Genomic DNA, 23174 nt, shown 5'->3' on the forward strand with positions numbered 1-23174 from the left:
TGAATTTTTAATGTTTTACTTCCGTTGCTGTTGCACTGGTTTCTTCTCACCTTGAGCATTGCAATAACAAGACAGATGTCACTACCTGTTGAATCTTCTCACAGTAACTTACATTCCTAAAGGAGCCATATTTTCAAAATACAATGTTTTTCACTATAGAAAACCCTTGATGGCTTGTTTATGTATAAAAGTAATCCACAGGTACTGAATGTAGTACTTAACCTCTTACCTCAAGACCTCAACCTGAATTTTCAATCCTTACCTATTGCTCATTTACTGCCTCCCCCTTCTCCCTCTAAATTCAGCCCAGAACACACGGCTTCCTCACATTTTCCCTGTTAACTCTCCAGAACACCATGGCACCTGGTGCACCTATAGTACTGACCCTTGCCATGTTATGGAGGTATTCATGTTTGTCTCTTCCTGGGATTTGAAATTTTTTTGGAAACAGAAACTGTCTCAACTTCATATCTCTTGGATCACCATCATACTTAATAGGGCTCAAATGTTGGCCAGATTTTAAGTAACATGCTTAAATACCTAATAGTACATTTTCCTGGATCTTTAGGAGATTGACATAAAGTGTATGAAGGGATGTATTATATCTCCTATTTTAGAATTCTTTATGCCTTGAGGTTTTTATTTTAGGTTCTTATAGAATAAGTAATATCAGTTTTATAGAACTTCATATAACTTTTTTATGGTCTTTCAGGTATAATCAGCTAATTGGCTTTGCAAGGCACTTATCAATTCTTTTAATTTCACTGTATCCATTATATTTATTTTCAGGTAAAGAGAAATGCTGTATGACATCAGATACTAAAGTTAATAAAGTTGGAAGACATTTGCTCAGTTGAATCACTTCAAGTAAGTCTGCTTATGCTTAAATACTAGTTTAAGACTGATTTAAAACAAAGAATTATGCCTACACCATTGATACTTTCTTAACTCTCAGATTTCTTAGAATATTTTGTAGTCATCTTGTATATTAAGTCACTGGCCTTGAAAAATAGTGAGAAAATAATTTATTATTAAATTTCATGTGCATATAAAATATGCTTAAACTCATCATTTAAAAATGAGATTAATGCCTCAGAATCAGCTTTCATTTTTATTAAATCTAGTCATAAAGTCATAACCACATGCCAAGTAATGCTTTTTAAGCTATTTTTTTCTTCGTAGCTAATATTTAATTTTTCAATTTTTTAAGTTTTCATGCAACTTTTCTAAGTGATTTTCTCATTAAAGGATATAACTTTTTTTGCTTTATATTTTTTCTTTTGGAGACAGAGTCTTGCTTGTTTGTTCAGGCTGGCCTTGAACTCACTTTGTGGTCCAAGTTAGTCTTGAACTTGCAACAATCCTCTTGCCTCAGCCTCCCAAATTCTGGGATTATAGATGTGCACCAACATGCCTGACTGGATGTAACTTATTAATTAACTCACACTTGAACCTTAGATGTTTAAAAGCTTAGCTTTGAAAGGTCATTTTAAAAGATCTCAGCTCTCACAGTGATTGTCTCCTAATGATCTTTCTATATTCATTCTCTCTTCCTCCATCCTGTATTCTGCTGCCAAACAAATCTGCACATAGAACCATTTTAGTAGTTTTAAAACCTTCTAATATTTCTCAGTTTCCTGTCAGATGGAATATATGTTCCTTTTTTTGGCATTCAGAGCCCCTTACCATGCTCCTCAGACTTAAGTCAGCTGGGTGTTTTCTCTGAACTTGGGGTATTTTCGTGTATCTCTCTTGTCTGTAGTGTTTCTGCTGTACACAGTGTTCCCTGCTCCCCTCCTCTGTCTCCTGGATGTCTTGTAATCCCTTGCAAGCATCTTGTGAAGCTCCGGCGATTACTCCAGCTAGAAGCACATTGTTTCTCTGCTGATTGCATCTGATATTTTGTTTTTATCATGGTTGCAGCACATTTTATCTTTGCAACTTTATTGTTCATATTTGTTTCTGTAATATCCTCTATGTAAGTTTTACAGCTATAAAAACAAAGATCTTAGCTAATTTGTAGAATTCACTGTAACCTTTCAAAGTGTTAAGAAAATACTTGTTGGGCCGGGGATTTAACAGCAAGAGTGAGGCTGTGAAATCAATCCCTGGTACCAAAAAAACCCACAAAAAAAAACAAAAACAAAAACAAAAAAAAGCTTGTTTAATTAATTAAGAATGCGCGTGGCTTTTTCTCCCATTACCACTCTGGCTTTCATCCTTCCAGATACATATGGTCCACATTCATGGCAGCTGCTCGCTCTTGTTGTATAACCCTGGTGCCATCTTATCCTAGGAAAGTGCTAGGAAGTAAACTGCATCCCAGAAGTTCATGTTTAATTCTGTTGTTTGGAATGCTGAAAGATTTTATCACCAAAACAATTTGAGAAATGATGGTTGGAGTCTCAGCCAGCTCTCCAAAGACTAACTCATAAATACCAGTGCTGCACTGACTACTGGCTATCGCCATGTGCAAGCTTGGTTGCAGAAAAACTGTAGCTCTGGGTAAGAAAGTATATCTCCCATGCATCAGAAGAAGGATTGGAGCTTTCTGGGACATAGATTGGATACTCTTCCAATTGTCAATGTTTGTCTGTAGGGCTCTAATAATTCTCATGTCATCTAAGTTGAGGGGAAGAGGATACTTGCTCATCTGATCCTCCTCATGGTCGATTAGGGTGAGATTTCAGCCTCACAAGGAGGGGCCTTCTGTAAGTCAGGTATTGACAGGTCAGGAGCTGTTTTACTATTTCCCCTTTTGCTCTTATAAACAGCTATGTGTGTGTGTGTGTGTATGGAAAATGTATAAACATAGAAAATACTTTTATCTATATGAAAAAGCCCACATTTATAGCTATCATCCCTTTATTTGACATAGCATCAGTTTTTATGAACAAGTGATTATCATTTCTACACAGGCTTAATGATGCTTCTAGTGAAAAACATGTCAGTATGTGCATAAACAACCCTCAATGCTGACAATTTCGGTTGTCAGGCTGCAAGAAAAAATACTTCCTAAATTTTGGAGAATTTAATTTATTCAGTCAGCCTAAGTACTGACCACATGAATCTCTACTTTATGCTTAATACTGTTGCCAATGGTGGGGATGTAGGGAATGGTTACAAAAGATATCACAAAAAGTTTACCTTCTCTCAAAGGGCCTAAAGCACAGAGAGCAAAATATTGAGTATTCACAGTGACAACAGTATTAGCAATAGCCATAAAATACTTTATAAAGGCAGTGAGTGCTCTTAGGATTATCAGAAGGGGAACATTTTCATAATTTGGTTCTAAAAATAGTGATGAGATTTTGCTTCATTTGAAGAATGGTGAAAATGTAAATAAAGAGCTGAAGAGGAAATGATTCTCCATCTTGGATTAACAGCATGAATTCAGGACTAGGAACACAAACAAACAAGCAGTCTTTACTGGCTGGAGCTTGTTGGGTAAAATAATAGGTGAGAAAATTAGATCAGTGGTTCAGCCTTGGCAGTACATAAGAGTCATCCAGATATTTTTAAAACTGTGAGTCCCTGGATCTTACTCCAGAACCATTAAATAGAATTTCTGGGACATGGGGCACAGCCTCTTTGTTTTTTAAAGCTCTCCTGGTGGTTCTGATGTTCAGCCAAGGTTGGAAACTCCTGAATTAGAAAGATGGGCTGCATTTAGGAGGCATGAATGCCTCCTGAGTAGCTGGCCTTTGTTCTTAAGCAGTGGGAAGCCCTCAGAGGGCTCTGAGATGAGTGACATGATTGTGTTGGTGTTTGCCAAGATAAATAATTCCTCAGCTACACGTGAATGGAAGAGAAGTAAAAAACAGCCTGAATCAGAGCAAATAGTAGTGTGGAAAGAGTCGTATCTTTAAGTGGCTTAGGTATGTGGAAGTTGGTGAGGTCGGCCTTGACCTTGGCATGATTTGTTTTATAAACTGATTATACAGCTTCACCCTCATTAATTTGGTCTCTTTTCTCTTACAACCTGGAAATTTAAACAGTAATTTCAGCCAGTTTGTGTTTAATGGAAAGACCATTGTCTACTCATGTACTTATCTAGCTTGTAATAGTAAGTCAAGTTATGTGTATAAGGAATATGACCTTTAACATAATCATTACAAAGCCTTTAATAACCTCCTGCATATGCAATAACACAGCCCTCAGTTCTGAAAGGTTGTAACTAAGAGCAGAGTCACATGTCATGGGAGTACACACTTCTCTAGCATTAAATTGAAATTTGATGAAACGTTCTAAAACATGCTCTGCATTTTCTTATTTTTAGTGTCAAATATGGTAGCTGCTTAATTTTCTGTTGGCAGACCTGTGTGTGGCTCCTGAAGAGGGCACCTATCCTTATTCTGAGCTAAAGCTGTCCTGCCTACCCACCTCTGTAGTTAGTTTAGCTCCTTGTCTCCTATTCAGTACCATCTTTTGCTGTTGTCTATCTCTAGTGCCTTCAACCCGTCCTCATCCAGAGGGACAACTGAGCCATCAGAGTGGAGCCTTAGAGGAGTCAGGATTTCAGCTGCGGCATCGACACACCGGAATGACCCGGAAACTTGCTCCTAGCCGAAGTAGGACGTGATAACTACTAAGGTACCACACCTGGAAGTCCCAAACCACACGATGGGTTGGAAACCTTTTATGTCTCTTTGATGTGTTTTGAATTTTTTACATTTGGTGTGTTTTGAATTTTTTACGTTTGGAAACAATGTGTTATATTTATTAGACAGCAGGGAGAAGTTCAAAGCGTGACATTCTGACATGACCCATCTCTGTTGAAAAAAGATGCAACATCATGAATCTTAAAAACATGTAACTACTTTCTCAGTCGTTCTTTAACAGTACACACACGACAGCAGTTTCTATTGCACTGTTTTTGATGTGTCAGTCAATTTATGATTTGGTCAGTATCTGTAGACCCCTTGTGGTACTTTTTGAATAGATGTCTGGTTATTCACTGATCACCCAAATGTGTAAACAGCACAGACAGTTTACTTAGTATTGAGGGACATGGGAGGAGAATTGAAGATGGAAACTGACATTTACCAAGTGCCCGCTCTATACCTGGTGCTTAGCATGTATTTTTATTATTCTGACTCTACTTTCCAAATGAGCAAATTGGGATTTAGAGAGATTTTAAAAAGTTGTCTGAGCCCACAATTAAAGTTGGCAGCACAAATCAGTTTTGATTGCAAGTCTGGTCTAACTAAACAGTCATGTCTTGTAAATCTTGTGAGTTTTGTTAGTAGAGAAGGACCAATGAACTCAGGAGATCTGAATACAAGCTTTACCTCTATCACAGTCTCGAACAAGTTGTTCAGTGCTTCTGAGTGTCAGTGTTTTTTATGCTTCATACATTTTAGACTTACTTTATTGATCATATAGGATATTTGTGAGAATGATAAACTGGTGAGAATCTATATTTTATAGTTAAAAAATCAGTGGAAATTTGAGATTTTTAATTCAAGGGGAAGAAAAAAGCAAGTGTTACATGAAGTGAATTAGACAGATTTTTGTGGTATTTTGCTTCTTAGCGTTGCTACAAACTTTCCAAAAATAATGGTCACTTTGCAAGTCCCATAGGCTATGGTATGCCAAACTTCATCATGGTGCACTTAATATCTTAGTGTAACAGAGCAAGTCTTGGCAACAGTATCGCAGTGTGGCAGAGCAAGCCAAGTGCCTCCTCTCACTTACCAGAAGCAGTCATTTGTTCCTGTGCCATCTCAAGTAGGTCTGAACTCTGGTGGAGTCTCAGTGCCAGAGAGGATTGTAGGTCACTAAATAGCAGTATGAGCTATTGGATGTGAGTTGGTGTTAACAGTCTCAGAAAATGAGAAATGTTTAAAGTTTTTATAGTTTCAGAATAAATCTGAAGAATAAAGTCACATTTTATAAAATGTTTTCACAAAACTGCTTATCAAAAATGTCTCCAGGTGCCTGAACAACCTTTATAGTTTGCAGGGCCAGCAGGTACTGACAGTTTTGAGCTGTTATAATCCACTTGTGCTTCCTTGAAGTGTACATGAGGAATCTGGAGAGCTTACTAAGTTATAAGGGCAGTAATGAGAGTGAAGTGGCAGTGAGCCTGTGAGGTACCGGAGTAACTGGGCTGACCCATTGAAAGCTCTCAAAGCTTCTTCTACGTCAGAGCCCAGAGACAAGGTAGAAGAGGAGTATAGACTTCAAATGTAGATCTAGAGGAGCACACCCTTCAGTGTTAGCTCTGTGGGTCACACTGACTGCATCCCAAAGAGGACAGAACCTTAAAGTGCTGGCTTCAGTGTGGCCCATAGGACCAGCATGGCACCTGCTTTCCAGGCCTGGTAGATGGATGTTCCAGCTAGCGCGAGGTCAAGGAAGTACAGAAACAAGTGGACATAAAAAATGAGAAAGCAGACAAAGCAGACATTGCAGAAAGCTAGATATGTGGTCAGATTTGGATCATAAGTGTTTTGTTTGACCACAGTGTATTTTATCCCTTGTTTTAAAAACACCAATAAATTGCTAAGTAGTGTTTTTTTTAAACTGGTAAATTGTTTGTTGTTAACTAATATAAATGCACAAATTCAAGTTGCTAGTTTTGCTGAAAACTGGAAGAGTTCACACTTTTGGTGTGAGCCTTCTCCATGGGAGTCATCTGCCAACACTGAATAGAGGCTGCCACTGTTGGAGGCAGTGATGGGGGCTGTGCCCCTCCGTTCTCACAGCACTGCCCCTAGCTTTGTAGAATTATGATGAAAATTAAATGTTAGTTTGCCATGTGTGCTAAAATTGGAAATAACGGTTGATTAGATGGCACATTTCAGTATAAGTAGGAGGGTGTTAGTTCTCTAGGGCCACTATAACTCTAGCAAATTAAAGCCTGAGTGGTCTCTTAATTCCATTTGCAAACAGTGTTTCATAACATTCACAGGTACCAGGGTTAGGACTTCAAAATTTTATTTTGGGAAACATAATCCAACCTTTAACAGTTGGTATATTGATTTGTGAAGTACATATCTTCTCCATGGTTAACAATAGAGATCTTTGAAAGAGTGCCTGAAAAATTCAGATTTTCATTGTGGTTTTGGACAAGTTGATTCCTCAGTACCTCAGTGACCTCGTCTATAAGGGGGGATAATGTCCCCTGCCACATAGGTTTGGATTGAAGACAAAATGAGTTAAAAGATAAAAGCACTTAGAATAGTGCCTGACATATACTGCGTGTTCAGAAGGTCAAACTGTTACCATTATTACTAGCTCATATTCATACATAACTGAAATGGATACACAAAGTGCATGCATTAAGATAGAATGATGAAATAGTCCACAGATAAACTAAGGATAGTCTCAATTGATGTATGGGGATAAACATGAACAGGAAGAAAAGAAGTAAAAAAGTAAGGAAGTAAAGGAAGGCAGGCAGGTGGACGATATATATATATATATATATATATATATATATATATATATATATGAATGAATCTCAAATGGTGGAAAGAATATATATGCATATGTTACTTCTGATTTGTGGTTTTACTTGAAAGAAGTTAGGTTATTAAATTTTTGTGAGTGTTTTGTAGTTTGAGTTTTATTAATTGGAACTTTAGATTCATTGGTGTAACCATTAGGGTTCTTTTCATAAGTGAAAGAAAGACAGTTCAGACCAGCTTATGAAAATGAAAGGAACTTGATTGTTTGTGTTGCTATGGTTTCTCAGGGCATGGTTGCAGCCAGAAACTAAAATGATCTCATCTCTCAACTCTGCTGGTTTCTTTGGCATTCTTCAGAAAGGCCTTTGCTCAGTAAAATGACCACTGGTAGCTCAAGATTCTCATCCTAGGTTAGCAGTCACTAGCAGAAGACAGCATGTCAGCCAGATGTCCTGCTGTCTGCTGCAGAGGTGTGGTTTGACTCGGGCCCCACGCGTGGCCCCTTATGCAACACAACCTGTGGCGTGAGGATCGTGTATGCTGGTGGGCCATCATGCTTCACATTTCCCATGTGCTGTGACTGCCCAGGGTCTGTAAGCCTACCGGGGTCTCCTGGAACAGGAGAGGCTTTCTCCAAAGGAATTAAAGGAACGGAGATAGGAATATGTACTCAGCAGATCGAAACTGCCAGGACTTCCTGTCCTTAAAACACGGTACATAGAAGAATCGAGACCAATTTCTTGTTTTAATGTGACAGTTAACATTCTGCTTTCTTGAATTAAAACAAAAATTAACACAAAACAAAGGAAATAGAAACAAAATTCTAACTGCTTATTTAATGAGAAGTAGGTGACATCCATAACCCTAACCCTAAAATCTTAAGGCAGAAAGCATATGAGGCTTTAACAGAGTTGAAAAAAGAGAAGCGAACACTAAGCCCCTACAGAGATGATGACAGTGCTATCAGGAGACTGGAAGATGGCATGTGGCTGCTGCCAAGACTGAGGAGTCTGCTAAAGGAACAGGTGGACTTCTCGGGGCTCAGCCCTCACCGCTTCTTCCCAGACCTCAGGATTTAGGGGACTTACTCTTTGGAAAAGCAAAAACTACGGAGGGTATAGTCAGGGACACAGGAACAGTGGACATCAGAGTTAAATGAAAGTCTGCTCTGCTGGTGAAGTACCAGGAAAAATAAATGTCATACACAAAGCATTTTGAACAAGAGCCTTCTCAACATCAGTATTCAGATACAAACATCAAAAATAATAGCAGGATTTGCAAAAGGTTTGCTATTTTTTCTGTCCCAGTAGATAGTGATTTGAAGTCACAAAGTTTGAGTGACTTCTCTTAGAGTGGCCCCTAGTTTACTACATGTACAAACCTGGGCAATTATAAATAACAAAATATCAAAATAGAATACTAGCTTTTGTTTTATATTTCACCAGTGAAAAACACAGAATTCTGATGGTAACTTTCAACAGAAATTACAGAAAGTATCAAGAGTTGAAATTTAGCAGACATTTTTCAAATTTTCTTTACTTTAAAAGTAGTATTTTTAGAATTCAGTGAATATTATTCTTGACTGCGTAACTGATAATATATGTTGTTATGGTATTTTTTATTAAAAGTGTTCTCCAAATTGCAGTTTGGATTCTTAAAATATTCTAATTTTAGTCTGTAAATATAAAACTGGAATTTTGAAGTGAAAATTTTCCTTCTTTTTGGATCAGTTCTAAAACTTAATGAGATGGAAGATAAATGTCTTTCTCACTAAAAAAATTGTATTTTATTTCTTATTCTACTATAATGAGACCAAAATCATGTAGAGAAATAAAAATGGAAGTGTGCCAGAATTTTTCTTGCCAGTATCACTTTTAAAATTATGCTGAGTTGCTATTGCTGAAAATTCAGAACAACTAAGTCTATTATGGAGTCTCTATCATAAAAGGTTTTTTTCCCCCATAGTTTTATTTTGGCTCAGAAAGGTCAAGAATTTTAAATTAGAATTATAGAACTGGAAGGCATCCCTCTTATTCATTATACAAATGAATAAACTGAAGTCCTGAGAAGTAATGATTTATCCAGGGTCACAGGGTTAATAGCAAAAGCTGGATGTGAATCAGGGCCTCATGGCTGTCACTTCAGTAATCTTTATAAAAAGACTCTTCAGGTTTATGTCAGGTTCCAGTCACTTTATGTGCAGTGTCCATAATTTACTGCATTAGGCCTAGTTAGTGAATTACAAATTTATGTTTAATCTCCTAAAACCAAGGGAACTTCTGGGATTGTGAGTACTGACAATGACAAAAAAATATGGATTGCAGGAAGCATTTTGAAGCATGCACAGCTAGTGAGAGATTTCTCTTGGTAGACTCTGCTCCTGCCCTTTGGGAGGAATTCTTTTATTTATTGTCCTCTAGGACCTGAGTTAACTTCTGGAAGTTTCTTCCGTGTCCAGTTTTCTCTAGGGTCACCTTGCGTGGACCCTGGGGAATAAGTCCTTGTGGATGCACTGCTCTTTATTTCCTGTTTTCTGTCCGTGCACTTTGGAGGGCTTACGCATTGTTTTAAGGGTTAGTCAGAGGCTTGTAAGTAACACTTGTGAGACTCTGGGCAATGCTATTCCTTCTAAGACTTAGCTGGCTTTTGATCTAATTTCTTAAGGGTTCCTTCCATGTGCTGGTAATAGAGTCATTATATAATCTCTGGGTGGCAGAAGCATCTTAGTATGTATCTGTTGTCTTGGAAGCATGTTCACTAGTGTTGTGGTTTAAATATAAACTGTTCTGTAAAGACTTCGTGTTGGGAGTTTGATGCCGATGTAGCAGTGTTAGCAGGTGGGGCCTAGTTGGTGGAGGTGGGTCACTGGGGGCATGCCTTTGGATGATGTGTCTTTCCTTAGACTCTTTCCCTTTCTATCTGGTTCCTGGCTGTTATGAGGTGGACCACTTGCTCCTGCAATGCAGTTTCTATGTGGAGTTAGGGAACAGTGGACTGAAACCTCTGAGCCAAAATAAACCTTTTCCTCTTTATGTTGTTTATCAGGTAGTTTGTTCCTGCAACAGAAAGGAAACTGATACAAATAATAATGCCTTCTTTTTCTCTCAGAACTGTTTTGGTTTGGCCCACTAATTGTGTAGTCACTCCAGCTGCCCCTTACTCTTACTAACCTTTCACAGACTTTATTTATACCTAACACATTTAACCTGGTATGCAGCAGTGCTTTACCTGAGAAGATGAAACAGCCATTTTTGTTAAAATGTTTTTTAGAAAGGTTTCTTTTGATTAAATTAGTGCCTCCATGACTTGAGCACCGTTAGAAGTCCTTCAGCTGGCATTTAGATGACGTTAAGCTTCAAGCCATAACACCAAACCTGGAACTCCCTTAGATTTCAGGACACCAAGTTTGCAGATACTCAAATTCCGTATAACTAATGGCATAATATTCACATTTAGTCTACACATATCCTCGTATATACTTTAAACAGTGATGGTGAACCTTTTACAGATTCCATTGATGACAGTGCAGCACATGTGCCATAGGTTCGCCACCTCTGCTTTAAATTATCTATAGATTACTTACAGTACCTAATGCCATGTAACTACCATGTAAACACTTTTTATACTCTATTATTTAGGAAATAATGACAAGAAAAATTTAGACATGTTCTATATAAACATAGTTTGTTTCCAAATAGTTTTGATCAAGATTATTAGAGTCCAAAGATGCAAAGTCCATGACTATGATGGGCTGGCTGTAAACTACAAACAATAAACATACAGCTTTTAAGCACTCACTTCAGTGAATTTTGGTGGTTGTAGCTATCTAATTAGTCAGTATTCAAAATAAAATACAGAACATTTCCATTAGCACACAGTGGCCTTTTCCCGTTTATTCATTGCTGTATCCTTTTGGAGGCACGTATGTTTTTATTTTTGTCACCAGAGATTAGTAAGGCAAGCAATACTTTTATTAGGTGTTTTGTGACTGTTGTGGTGTAACTACCTTTCTGTCTTTTGCTCAGTTTCTTCATCTCCTGCTGCCTGGCTACTAAAAAATTAATATATATTTCAAATTTTTTTTTACCTCCCTTAAAAATACTGATCAGATTTTTTATAGGAAAAACTAACTGCTATAATGAGCAGACTTCCCAAATATATAATAGCTCAAACCCAATTGAAATGTATTACTGACTGTGAAGTAGTGTATTGGAGACATTTAGTTTCCACAACTTGGCAGGGACAAGCAAAGTTTGGGCAGATTAATGTTGTAGTTTTATTTCACTTTTTAAACAAAAGACCATGTTGCAATTTTTGTTCTCATATTTTTTATATTATATAGTCTTTCATGCTCTCTAGATAAATAGTATTTGAAAATTTAAAAAATCTTATTGCTACTTTTATAGTAGAAATGTTCAAAGCACTTACTTGCCCCAGTTTATTTTGTTGAAATTTAACTTTGTTCTGGGCATTAACAAATGTACATTAACTCTTAAAAAGACAAAGATGTTGTTATCACCATTTTTATTCAATATTTTTCTACAGAACGTAGCCAACGAAGTGAGTCAAAGGTGAGAGAGACTCAGAGAAAACAGTGTAGAAATGGAAGAAACAATGGTGTTAAGTGATATAATTGTTATTTAGAGAACTTCCAAAACTCTATAATTAAATTTTTAAATTTAGCAAGTTTTTTTTTGATATACAATCAATGTAGGAAAGCCAGTCACGTTTCTATAAAGTAGCAACAACAAAACAGAGACTAAAATGATAATATCCAATATAACATTGATATATTTATGAAAACAGAAACATTAACATTGGTACAGTAATGTTAATGAAATGTAGCTTTCATTTTGCATTTCCCCACTTTGTCAAATGGGCTCTGACTGGATCTTGGCTAGAAATGGAACACATTGCATTCAGTGGCTATATCTCCTCAGTCTAATTTATGTACTATTTCTGTATTTTAAAATTTTATTTTAAAGACAATAAAACCAAACCAAACTTAATAAAGCTCCTCAGGACAGAATGATGAAGGTGATACAGGACTTCAACACAAGATTATAGGAAACCCACAATGGGTACCATAATGTTTCTTGTTATCTTCAGAATAGCTGTCCATACCATCAGACATAATACAATCAAACAAAACAGAATAAAACCAATCAAAACAAAAATGAAATTATATTTTAAAGAGAATAAAACCAAACAAAGCAAAACAGAATAAAGCCAATTGATACAAAACAGTGAAAATGATACAGAATTTCAAAACAGGATAATAGAAAATCAACAATGGCTACCATAATGCCTCTTATTCTCTTAAAAATTTCTGTCCATACCATCAGGCATAATAAAATCAAAGCAGAACAGAATAAAACCTATCAGAACAAAACATTGAATAAACAAAATGATAAAACAGAACACAACAGTGAGAACAATATTGGATTTCAAAAACAAGCCAGAAGAAAATCCCCCATATTTGCTATGTATTGTTATCCTTTTAATAGATGTTCAGACTGTTGGCTTAAGGCCTTCAAAGTCAATCAAACAGTACAGCATTGAGATGTTTTTGTAGCTCAGTTGCTATAGCTCAGCCTGTCCTCTAGATGAGCTGGTTGCTTACGGCAGGGTGGGGGATATTTTTGTATCCCAGCCCGCACGCTAGTTGGCTCATAGGAAGGGCTAAGTGGCTTGTTTCTCCACTTAAGCCCTCATGGCTTGCACCGACTCACCAGAAGGGGAAATTGGCTTCTTGTTACTCCTCCCAGACCCAGCATGGCTTCTGCTAACTCATGGCAAGGGCAGATTGGCTTGTTTTTCCTCCTAGGACCCAGATTTTTTTTCTTTGTACTTTGGGGCCTTGTTACATTTGAAGAGCAGTAGTCATGCCTTCCGTAGAATGGGCCTTAATTTGTATTTTTCTGTTATTTTCTCATGGGTAGATTATATTAACAGGACCCTACTGGTAGTGTTAACCTGAACCATTTGGTTGAGGTGGCCTCTGCCTAATTTCTCCACAACAAAGTCACTATTGTAGTCCTTCTTTATCCCTAGGGAATGTGTTTCAAGTCTTCCAGGTAATCTTGAAACTGTATTAATACTGTATTTTAGCCTATACATGCCTATGGGAAAGTTTATATGTTAAGCATATTAAGAAATTAATAATAGCTTAAAAAAGGCAACATACTGTAATAAAAATTATGTGAATGTAGTCTCAAAATATAATTTTTGTTTTCAAAAATATTTAGATGCTCTGCTGTGTTCATGACATCTGGCTTTACCATAGGCTCTACAGTGTTGCTACGTAATCCTAGAGTTAAGTAGTCCTTCTACACCTTCTGCCTTGTTTCCTTCTTTGCACAATCATTGGTATAAGTTCTGAGCACCTTCTCTCTGAGGAGCCTGGAAGCTTTCGTCTCAGTTGAAGACTTGCTGTGGGTGGTATCTCATTTCCTTCATCATTTTCTTACAACTTTGCTAGAAATGCAGCTTCAGTCACAAAGCGCTCTCCCCCAGTAACTTTTCTATTTCTCAGCCCATGTCTGTTCCTGAATCTATCTGACCATCCTTTACTGGCTGAGTGTCCCTCACTTCATGGGATCCTTGCTTAAGTCCTAACATGGGCCCAGTATTTTGTGGTCCAACTGTTATCCTCAGTTGGAACAACTTGTTTGTGCATATCTTTTATTGACAAAACTAATGCCTTTTCTTGATTAAGCACTTACCATGCACTGTGGCTGTAACTTTTCTAGTTTTACTTGTGACAGGAAAACCAGCATGAATTTCTTTTGAGGATTTGTTGTTGCCATAGATCTGAGTAACCTGAGAAAACAACTGTTTTATTTTTTTTTTTCCTGAGAACTCTTCCCCTTTCACGTAAAGGAAGCATTTTACAACTTCTCTGGCATATCTAAATGACCAACAATAGTATTTTTGGGCTCTGGAACCATTATTAGGTAAGGGAAGAGTTATTTGAATACAAGCCCTGTAGCTGATTTGATAACCTAGAGAGCTGAATGACTTAAAAGAACATTGGGATATTCAACATGTGTGTACTCGGGAAAGATGATTCACATCTTCAGCAGGACATCATATTTCACAGTGTTGTGCGGAACAGTATGCAATTTAAAACTTAGGAATTATTTACTTTTGTGATTTTTAAATTTTTTTACTGTGGTGGGCAGTGGATCTCAGGTAACTAGAACTATGCAAAGGAGAATTACAGATAAATTACAGATAAAATGTGAATTTTCTTAGATCATGGGTACCCAGTCTTTCGGTTTTTCTGGGTCTCACTGAATAAGGAGGAATTGTCTTGAGCTACATGTAAAATAATATAATGTATGTATCTGTGTTTGTATGTGTGTGTATATGTGTATGTTTAAAACGTATATATAAATATATGTATGTATTTAAGTTTTTAATACATTTTTATAACACCACTACTATTCACAGTGTTATATGTTTAATTATAATATGTATAATTATGTGTAATTATAACATTGTGAGAAAAAGCTGTCTGATAAATTTTTTTACTTCCTGTATGATATTTGCTAAAATTTACTTTATTTCACAAAGTAACACAAGAAGCACAAGTTTAATTATTAAATAAGAAAAAGTACGTATCTGGGCCAGGGATATAGCTCAATGGCACAAGCGCTTGCCTGGTAAGTGCAAGGTCATGAGTTTGATCCCCAGTACCAAAAAATAAAACGTACATATCTGCCTTATAAAGTGAGTGCCTGTCTTCCAGACACACAGATATGTATGGAAGTTGAAATACTACAGCTAATCACTGCGTTTTACTCACCAACTTGCACAACTGTGTGTAAAGTCTGATCTACACATTTCAATTCAACTGACTGCAGTGCTGGAGTTAGTTCTGCATGGTGCCCTGCCATTGTCATCTCCATCCATAGCTCAGCACCGTACAACCCAGTCGTGAAAAATACTGCTAAAATATCATGGGCCTCAGGTTGGACGTGTCTGTCTTAGGTCTTCATTGAGAAAATTAAACATTTTATTGAAAGATACTAATCCAGTGAAAGGTAGAGGAACATCACATCACATGAATGGACTAGAATGATGCAAAAATATTAATTCTTTCTTAAAATGTATAATACCAAATCCGTAACAGACTTGGAAATTTTCTTATTACCATTATTAGTTTAGTAAGATGCTCTTATCTTATTTATCCTCATTTTGATGATACTTAACATTGTAATTCTGAACTTATAAGGGAGAGGTTGTCCACAGCTTACAAATACACTGAAGAATTTTTTCCTGCCTTATATCAAGGAGTTAGTTTTCCTGTCATATTTAATATAGAATTGTCATAATTAAGGCAATATATGGTATAGGGGTGTACAGAGTGGCCAGTGGAAATAGTAGAGGATTCAGGAGCAGATACATCCATATATGAAAAATTGATTTATGATGAAGTTGGTATTGTAGATCATCAGAGGGAAAAAGGATGGGTAGAGTTTTCAGTGTATGGTGCTGGGACAATAGATAGTCCATAGCTGGGCATAGTGGTACATGCCTATAATCCCAGCACTCAGGAAGCTAAGGCAGGAGAATCATTGCAAAACTTGCTACAAAGTGAGTTCTAGGCCAGCCTGAACTACACAGTGATCCCCTCTCTTAAAAAGACCAAAAAGTTCATATGAAAGAGCATGAAATTGGATTCTTATATACAAAATGGGAAAAAGTTAAATTATTCTAAATTAATAGTTATGATCCAATTTAATTATAAAACTAAAAAATTATAAATTCAGAATTTGAACTCCATGATGAAGTTGAAGAAAAACCAGAACTGTCACATAAATGCAAAGTAGGGGAAAAAAAGCTAATACAGAAATAACAGCAAGATTATAGTGATTAGAAATGAAAGAACTAAAGAGAAATATATACTTGAAAGTGATATAAAACTTTAGCCTTAAAATATTGATGCATTACTTACTAGCCCTTTTCATTGTGAAGATATTCTGGAAACGGAGCTATAAATTAAATTATTTTAATAACCAATCTACTGATGACTCAGGTACCCCAGCATTTGTGGAAAGCAAAAACTAGAAATCTCTCAACTGAAAGAGATTTATTAGCACTTTTTCAGTTTGGGAAAGTTTTGCAGAAAAGTTTAAGACTTTCAAGTGATCGTTACACTTGATACTCTTTAGAGACCCATAGTTAAACCAATGTATTTAAAAGGAAAGAAATAGTAGTTTTAACATCTGTTTACCAATGTGAAATTTTAGAATATTTAAAATATACATTTTAAATATATTTTTACCAAAGTCTTGCAGTGATGAATGTAGATTAGTCAGTTTAAGGAAGATGGCTGTCATTTAATCTAAATATTAAACTAATCTTTATTTTTAAATTTATTTTCCAAGTCGGGCATCCTTTCAGTAAAAGTCCAACTTGATTTTTAAACTCAAATATGTTAGTATGTGCCACCATGAGAGGCGTCACATGGCTGGACTCTAACTCTGGAGTAGATAGCTGGATAAAGCACAGAGCCTTATCAAGTGTCGCCTGGTGCAGTAAGGTGCTGCTGCCTTCAGTGCTTCGTTTTGTTTTTTTTTTTTTCCCCTTTTCTTTTTCAGTTTTTGTTCTATGTTCACTAGTCTTCCAGAGAAATGCTTTTTTAGCAATAACGTTATAGAAAAAGTAAAGCCCTTAAGCAAAATGTCCTCTGACATAATAATTTGGGTCAAAGACTCCATTTCTTAATAACATATGTGATACAGAAAAAGAACAAGACCTTCTTGTAGTACATTGGTTACCGAATGATTCATATGTAGCATTGTTTTGGAATCTTTTGCATCCAGTGAGATAAGAATTTCTTTTGTAAAGTGGGAAAAAGTAAACTACCAACGCAGTTCCAGAAATACCAGTATGAAGAAGAATGAAAGTTGAGTGGGCTCATCATATGTGTCACTGTTGATGCAACAAAAATACCCAAATGAGATAAAATCAACCTTTAGAGATTAAATATTGTTGAATGAAAGACAACTTGAATCTAAGTTTTGAAAAGGCATATTGTGTACTTTGACCTTGTAGCATCGCTGGACCTTGTTGATAAAATTCCTCTAGGAGCAGGCAAATAGGCGGGGATATTTGTAAAGGAAGAAATTAGGTTAGCCTCGAATCGCATTCAGTGTAGGACATAGAGCATAATTACAAGATTTTTAAGGAAAGAACTGGTGATTACAGACCTTCCTATCGGTCCAAACAGCCTTTCAAGTGGAAGTCAATAGACAATAACATCGAACTTAAAATGAATTTAAAAAAAGATATTCCTTTGAACTTTTATTGAGGCAGACTTTTTAAAACCTACTTTTGCAAGATAAAGTTTTCAGTTGGCCCAAACACCTCACCGAATACTGAAAATTTTTTAGTTTTTTTTTTAGTCATTTATAGTGGACCTTCACAGATGAACTGAGAGTTCTAATAATACTACTTCTGAGAGGACTGATTTATTTCTCAGAACTTTGGGATTCTCCTAAGCAGTGGAAAAGAATTACAACTTTCCAGCAATCTCATTATTGATGGAAAGGATCTAAACAAGAAGCTTGAGAGGATCAACATATAACTACAGTTGCTTGCATGCAAGCTCTACTTCCTCAATACAAAGATGCAGAAATAAGTCTTCATACCAGTATTCAAGGTTAATTCGTGATGAGGTTTACAAAATCTTGAGCATGGGCTTTGCTTAGTACCATGAATGGTTTTACAAAAAATATTTTTTTTCAAGAAACATTAATTAAGCACTCTTCTAGGTAAAACAAACTAAATTTATATAAATATCTTATATGTTTGAGTTTGAAAAATCCTGAATGTGTTTGAGTTGGTAAGGAAAGTGGAATATAGCACCCTTGCCACTGTGGAACAAAACTACATAGTTGTGAGCTATAGTAACATGTGTCCAGTACTTCTGCTTTTCCCTGGTGTTGCTGTTTTTTACCTCTATGGTCAATGGTAGTAATGAGACAAATAAAGTTTGTAAAGTGTATCTGAGAGAGATATGCAGTGCTCATTGCTATGAAAATTGGAAGCAGGGGGTGCTGGATAATCCAGGCCATGAATTGTATTCCTTAGTTCGATTGCCTAGAGATGCCAATTCATATTCACAGAGTAGAAAGAACTGCCAAGCAAGAATGGTAAAACTGTGTTCATTGTGCTCCCTTGAAAAGAAAAATGGATGATGCAGCAAACTCCTGAGAGGAGGTTGCCTATGAAGGAAAGGAAAATCAGTCAAGAAAAACTAAAAGGCCTCGGTAAAATGAGTCACTTTAATCCCAGAATAAACCATAGAGAAAGATCTCAAGCACATTTCACTTTCTGTATATGTTAGTGCATCTGATGGAGGTTAGGTATTTGATTGGAACAAGTTATCTTTACCAGAATATGCTATGCTCTTTAGTTTTGCAATGATGCCTTGGATAAGATATTTTCAAAAATATGGAAACAGCTCACCAAAAAACTGTAGATGGCCTTGGGGCTCTGTTACTCTCTGGTGACAAAATGGAAGATCTGAGAGCCTATTTTGAGGAGAAAAATGCTCATCTTTTCATAAGGTGGAAAGAGATAAGAAGCAGGAAAGAAATAGTAAAAGTTGGCTAATGGTATTAGTAATAAAGAGAGAAAAGAGAGAGACGGATGAGAGAGAAATGGAAAAGTGCTAAAAACAAAGGGGTCTCAAGCTTAGTCTGCTCTGAATACTGACAAGACATAGAAAATCAAGAGATAAGGATAAAAGTGGCCATGACACTGATGTCTTTAAGGTGAAGTGGGACATAAAATAAATTTCATTAAAAATGAACAGAAATGTGGGCGTGTAATATCCATGTTTATTATTTAGAATATTTCTATTGATGAATTTTTAAATTTTAATTTTGACTTATTACATTGAACAGTGGGTACTTAACAGGAAAAAATATCAAAGAATAAAGTATTGAATTTTTAATATTTATTGAGCATTCATAAAAAAGTATCAAAAGTTTCAGTATTACCAGGTATAAAAACCTGAAAAATAGCAACAAAAATAAATTTCTGTATAAACTACGATGAAAATATCAATAGAAATCTATGAAAAAATAATCTTTACTTCAATTATCATACCTAAGACAGTCTTCACATGTGACAACAGTGTGTTCCATAAACAAATATAGCTTACAATGTCAACACATGTATTTTACTTTCCTGGCCTTTTTGTAGGACATACTAGACCTCTTGCTGGTCTTGCTGTTTTGTCAGGAAGTTCTTAGCACATTATATGATGTGTTAACAGGAACATAAAGTATCAATAAAACAAAGTTTTAAATTCTTCCTGTGTATTGCACATTTAGAATAAACATTTCACATCAACTATGTACTTGCTTACAAAACCTAAAAAGATAATATGAGAAATAAATTCCTGTGTCAATTACAATGTAAATGTAAACAAAAGTCTACAACGAAAATAATCTTTGCTTCAGTTGTCATACCCAAAGCAATCCTCACACGAGACAACTGCCTGTTCCTTGAATACATCTTCCTTATACTGACAACACAAGTGCATAGTTTTCCTTTCCTATATGAGAAGTCATTCTTGTCATCTCTCTTCTCATCCTGTTTTGTCAGGAGCTGCCTACTATATTGAACAATGTTCCCTTAGCAGGACAATAAGAAATAAGTAAAATAAAATGTCAAATATGTAATCAGTGCTTAGAATAGGTATCAACATTTTGATATCAGCTGTTTACATGTTTACAAAACCTAGAATGTAACATCAGAAATAAAAACCTATGTGAACTACAGTGCACAGAAACAAAAGTCTGCCACAGAAATAATCTTTGCTTCCACTGTTACACCCAGGGAACTTTTCACACAAGAAAACTGAATGTACCATACACATTGATTATCTGTATGGTTACAAGTATTGATTACACTGACAGGACCTATGTTTTGTTTTCCTATCTTTTTTTGCAGGGCACAGTTGACGCTTTTTTGTTTTATTTTGTTTTTGTCTTCTTGTTGTCATAGTATGTTTCTATGATGCTGCACCTACCTATTCACTGTCAGTTCACCAGTGTGCCCCACAATTGTTTTGCTTAGTTCCATGGGCAGAAACATGCTTTTCCTCTGCTATAAATGAGTTCCAGTTCCAGTCCTGTAAGAAAATTTCTCAGTGGTATTTTGCACTTGTTATTTTCTTTGTAAACTATCAAACTATTTATGGTATACATGTTTTGGGTCAACTAAAAGACAACCATTGGCCAATGCTTTGTGTTTCAAGTGAAATGATAGATGCTGCATAATATACCAACAACACCTATTTCCCCTTTGGTTTTGTTGTAGAAAATTACCATCTTAGGTTTCCATTTAGTCAAGGTTTCCTTATCAGTATTTCCATCGTGGGTCAACAAAAGCGGTACCAGTTTGTTTTTCTTTTCCATATATGAAGCCAGTGTTATATCTTCAAATCCAAAGCTTATACAATACAATTCCGTTTTGAAATTACAGTGTTTCATATGAAATTTCTGCTTTGTTCCTGTGTGCAGCTCCTATGCTGGTCAACTTTTGCTCAGTTAGCAAATATAACATCAATTGGAGTCTGATAAACCAATTGTCAAATACAACTTTCTGATTACTATGGGAGATAGGAGCAACAGGTCTGTTCATATCATCATTTGGTTTACTACTATATGAATAAGGACCTAGTGACTGAGTTCCAGGGTAAACTTATAAAGTGAAAGCATTTTAAGTCTTGACATATACAAAGTAATAAATTTGTATGCCGTATTTTGAAGGTATTTTGGGAGTATACTGCCTGAAACTACAGCTGCCATGAAATGCTGCAAGGTATTCACATACTCAGATAGTGTATAAATTGCTTGGCAGTTGCCCACAAGTCTCTTAAACAGTGAGTTGATAGCAACCAGATTACCCTGTCCTTTTCTTTTGTGATGGGTGATTTTGTCATCAAATCTCAGGCAATTTTGAAAGAAACCAAATCTTAGTCTCATTGTTATTCTGCAATCCTCAGGCTCACACCCATCATCACTCTTCCATTAGTCTTTCATGTTCCTGGAATGACCATGAGCAAGCCCTGCAGAGACATGAATGCTTTAGTTCAGCTAGTGAGGTGTCATAACAAATATATTTCACAACATCTTATAGCATTTCATGTGTTGTGAACGATTTTCAACATTGAATGGCAGTGCTGGCATTCTATCCAATAGTTTTCACCCCTGCCAAAATCATCAATGTATTTTCGAACCTACTTCTAATATTGGATTGTTCCATTTGGTTGGGAAACATTTTGTACCATTTCACCTAATCAAATATATGTTCATATTACTACTTTCTCTGTCATCTGAATTGAGAAAGTCTGCCTTCCCTGTGTTTTTATTTGCCAGTTCTTGTGCCATTTCACTGTCACCCAAGCTTTGGCTCACATGGGCAATGTCAAAGTCATTATCATTTTTGTCATACATGCATGAGTAATCTCATGATTCACTTTGGACCTTCTCCAAAGCTTGGGAGTCTGGTTTTTCATATGCTATTGTACTGAATTGAGCTACCTCTATCAGAAGAACCAAAAGAAAACTTTTTAAAAATCCTGAATGCACAGAAATTTAGCTATGAGCATTTCATGTGTAAAGCTCACCTGTTGCTGCCTTGGAGCTCCTGTGCACATCGTGCCATTCATGTATGTGCCAAATGGACAAACATAATAGCCTAGGCACGGCTATTATGAGTCATATCCATTTTCCATCACAATAAAATATATGTTTATACAACAGAAGAGTAGTGTGGTTATATTTTACCCCTGTCATGCTGGGATAAACATGCCAAAAAACCTGTTAGGTTGAGCATGATGTGGGTGAAAATCCCAGTTTGACACTTTTGCATATACTTGGCATTCATTATACCAAGTGGGTAAATAAAGAGATTGGTTCCTGTATCCCTCAGATGCAGCTACTGAGATACACAGTTAGCTACTATTATGCCAAAGTACAGTTTTACAGTAGAAAAGTGCAGGATGTGTTGTTTTCAGCCTTTGTTATTCCCCTTAAGTTGGACGTTAAAGAGAAAGTATTGTTAAAAAAAGAATTGTCTAAATAATGACCAGAAAAATAATGACCCAAATCTCAGGAAAAAGATAGTGTATGTGAATTAATAATGCTTAGTGGAAGATGGCGGAGTCGTAAGCAGCAGAGAAAACAGCCTTTCTAGAGACACCATCTAGACTCAAGAATATACCATCATGAGAAAGACAAGAAGGAAGGAAGGGTGTCCCTTGGACCCAGGAAGAGTCTGAAGTCTGAATTGAAGCTCACAGGGAGAGGAAAAAGAAAAACTTCAATGAAGAAAAAGATGGTAGCTGGTAGCACCTTCACCCAAAGCCAGACTCACCTCAGGGAAGCGGCTGGCCAGGAGCCATTTTGGAGTCAGGCTGGATAAGCTTGGAACCAGAACTGCTGTTGGCTTCCTCCAGCAGATCCTAGGTGAGTGAAGACCCATGGAAATTGCTTGGACTGCAGTGAGCCCAGTGAGTCTGGTCTCAGGGAAGGCCTCCTAAGGTTGTGCACTACTCAGTCATAATCCTGGCTTGCAGGGATAGTGGCACAATCTGGGACACTGTCTCCACAGGGCTTTCTACTAGTCAATCCAGAGAGAATCCTGGAAGTGGACTATTTTTTTTCTTTTTTGTTTTGTTTAATTTGGTTTTCTTCTCTCTCTTTTATTGTTTTCCTTTTTTTTTTTTTT

General features: G+C 36.4%; 1 protein-coding gene and 1 pseudogene across 1 annotated transcript in view; both read left to right on the top strand.

Moving 5' to 3' along the window:
- Nucleotides 1-4486: 4486 nt before the first annotated feature.
- LOC134477008 (RNA 3'-terminal phosphate cyclase-like protein) overlaps nucleotides 4487-23174 on the top strand; it is a 107570-nt pseudogene continuing 88882 nt past the window's right edge.
- The window catches only part of Znf438 (zinc finger protein 438), a 120000-nt gene continuing 101315 nt past the window's right edge, over nucleotides 4490-23174 (top strand). Inside the window, exon 1 of the mRNA XM_013151281.2 lies at nucleotides 4490-4593. The gene's annotated coding sequence lies outside the window, so the exon portion shown is untranslated. The remainder of the gene's footprint in view (nucleotides 4594-23174) is intronic.

Source organism: Cavia porcellus, unplaced genomic scaffold (assembly GCF_034190915.1).
Source record: "Cavia porcellus strain 051 isolate PalLab524CR breed Dunkin Hartley unplaced genomic scaffold, mCavPor4.1 scaffold_7, whole genome shotgun sequence".
Lineage (NCBI taxonomy): Eukaryota > Metazoa > Chordata > Mammalia > Rodentia > Caviidae > Cavia > Cavia porcellus.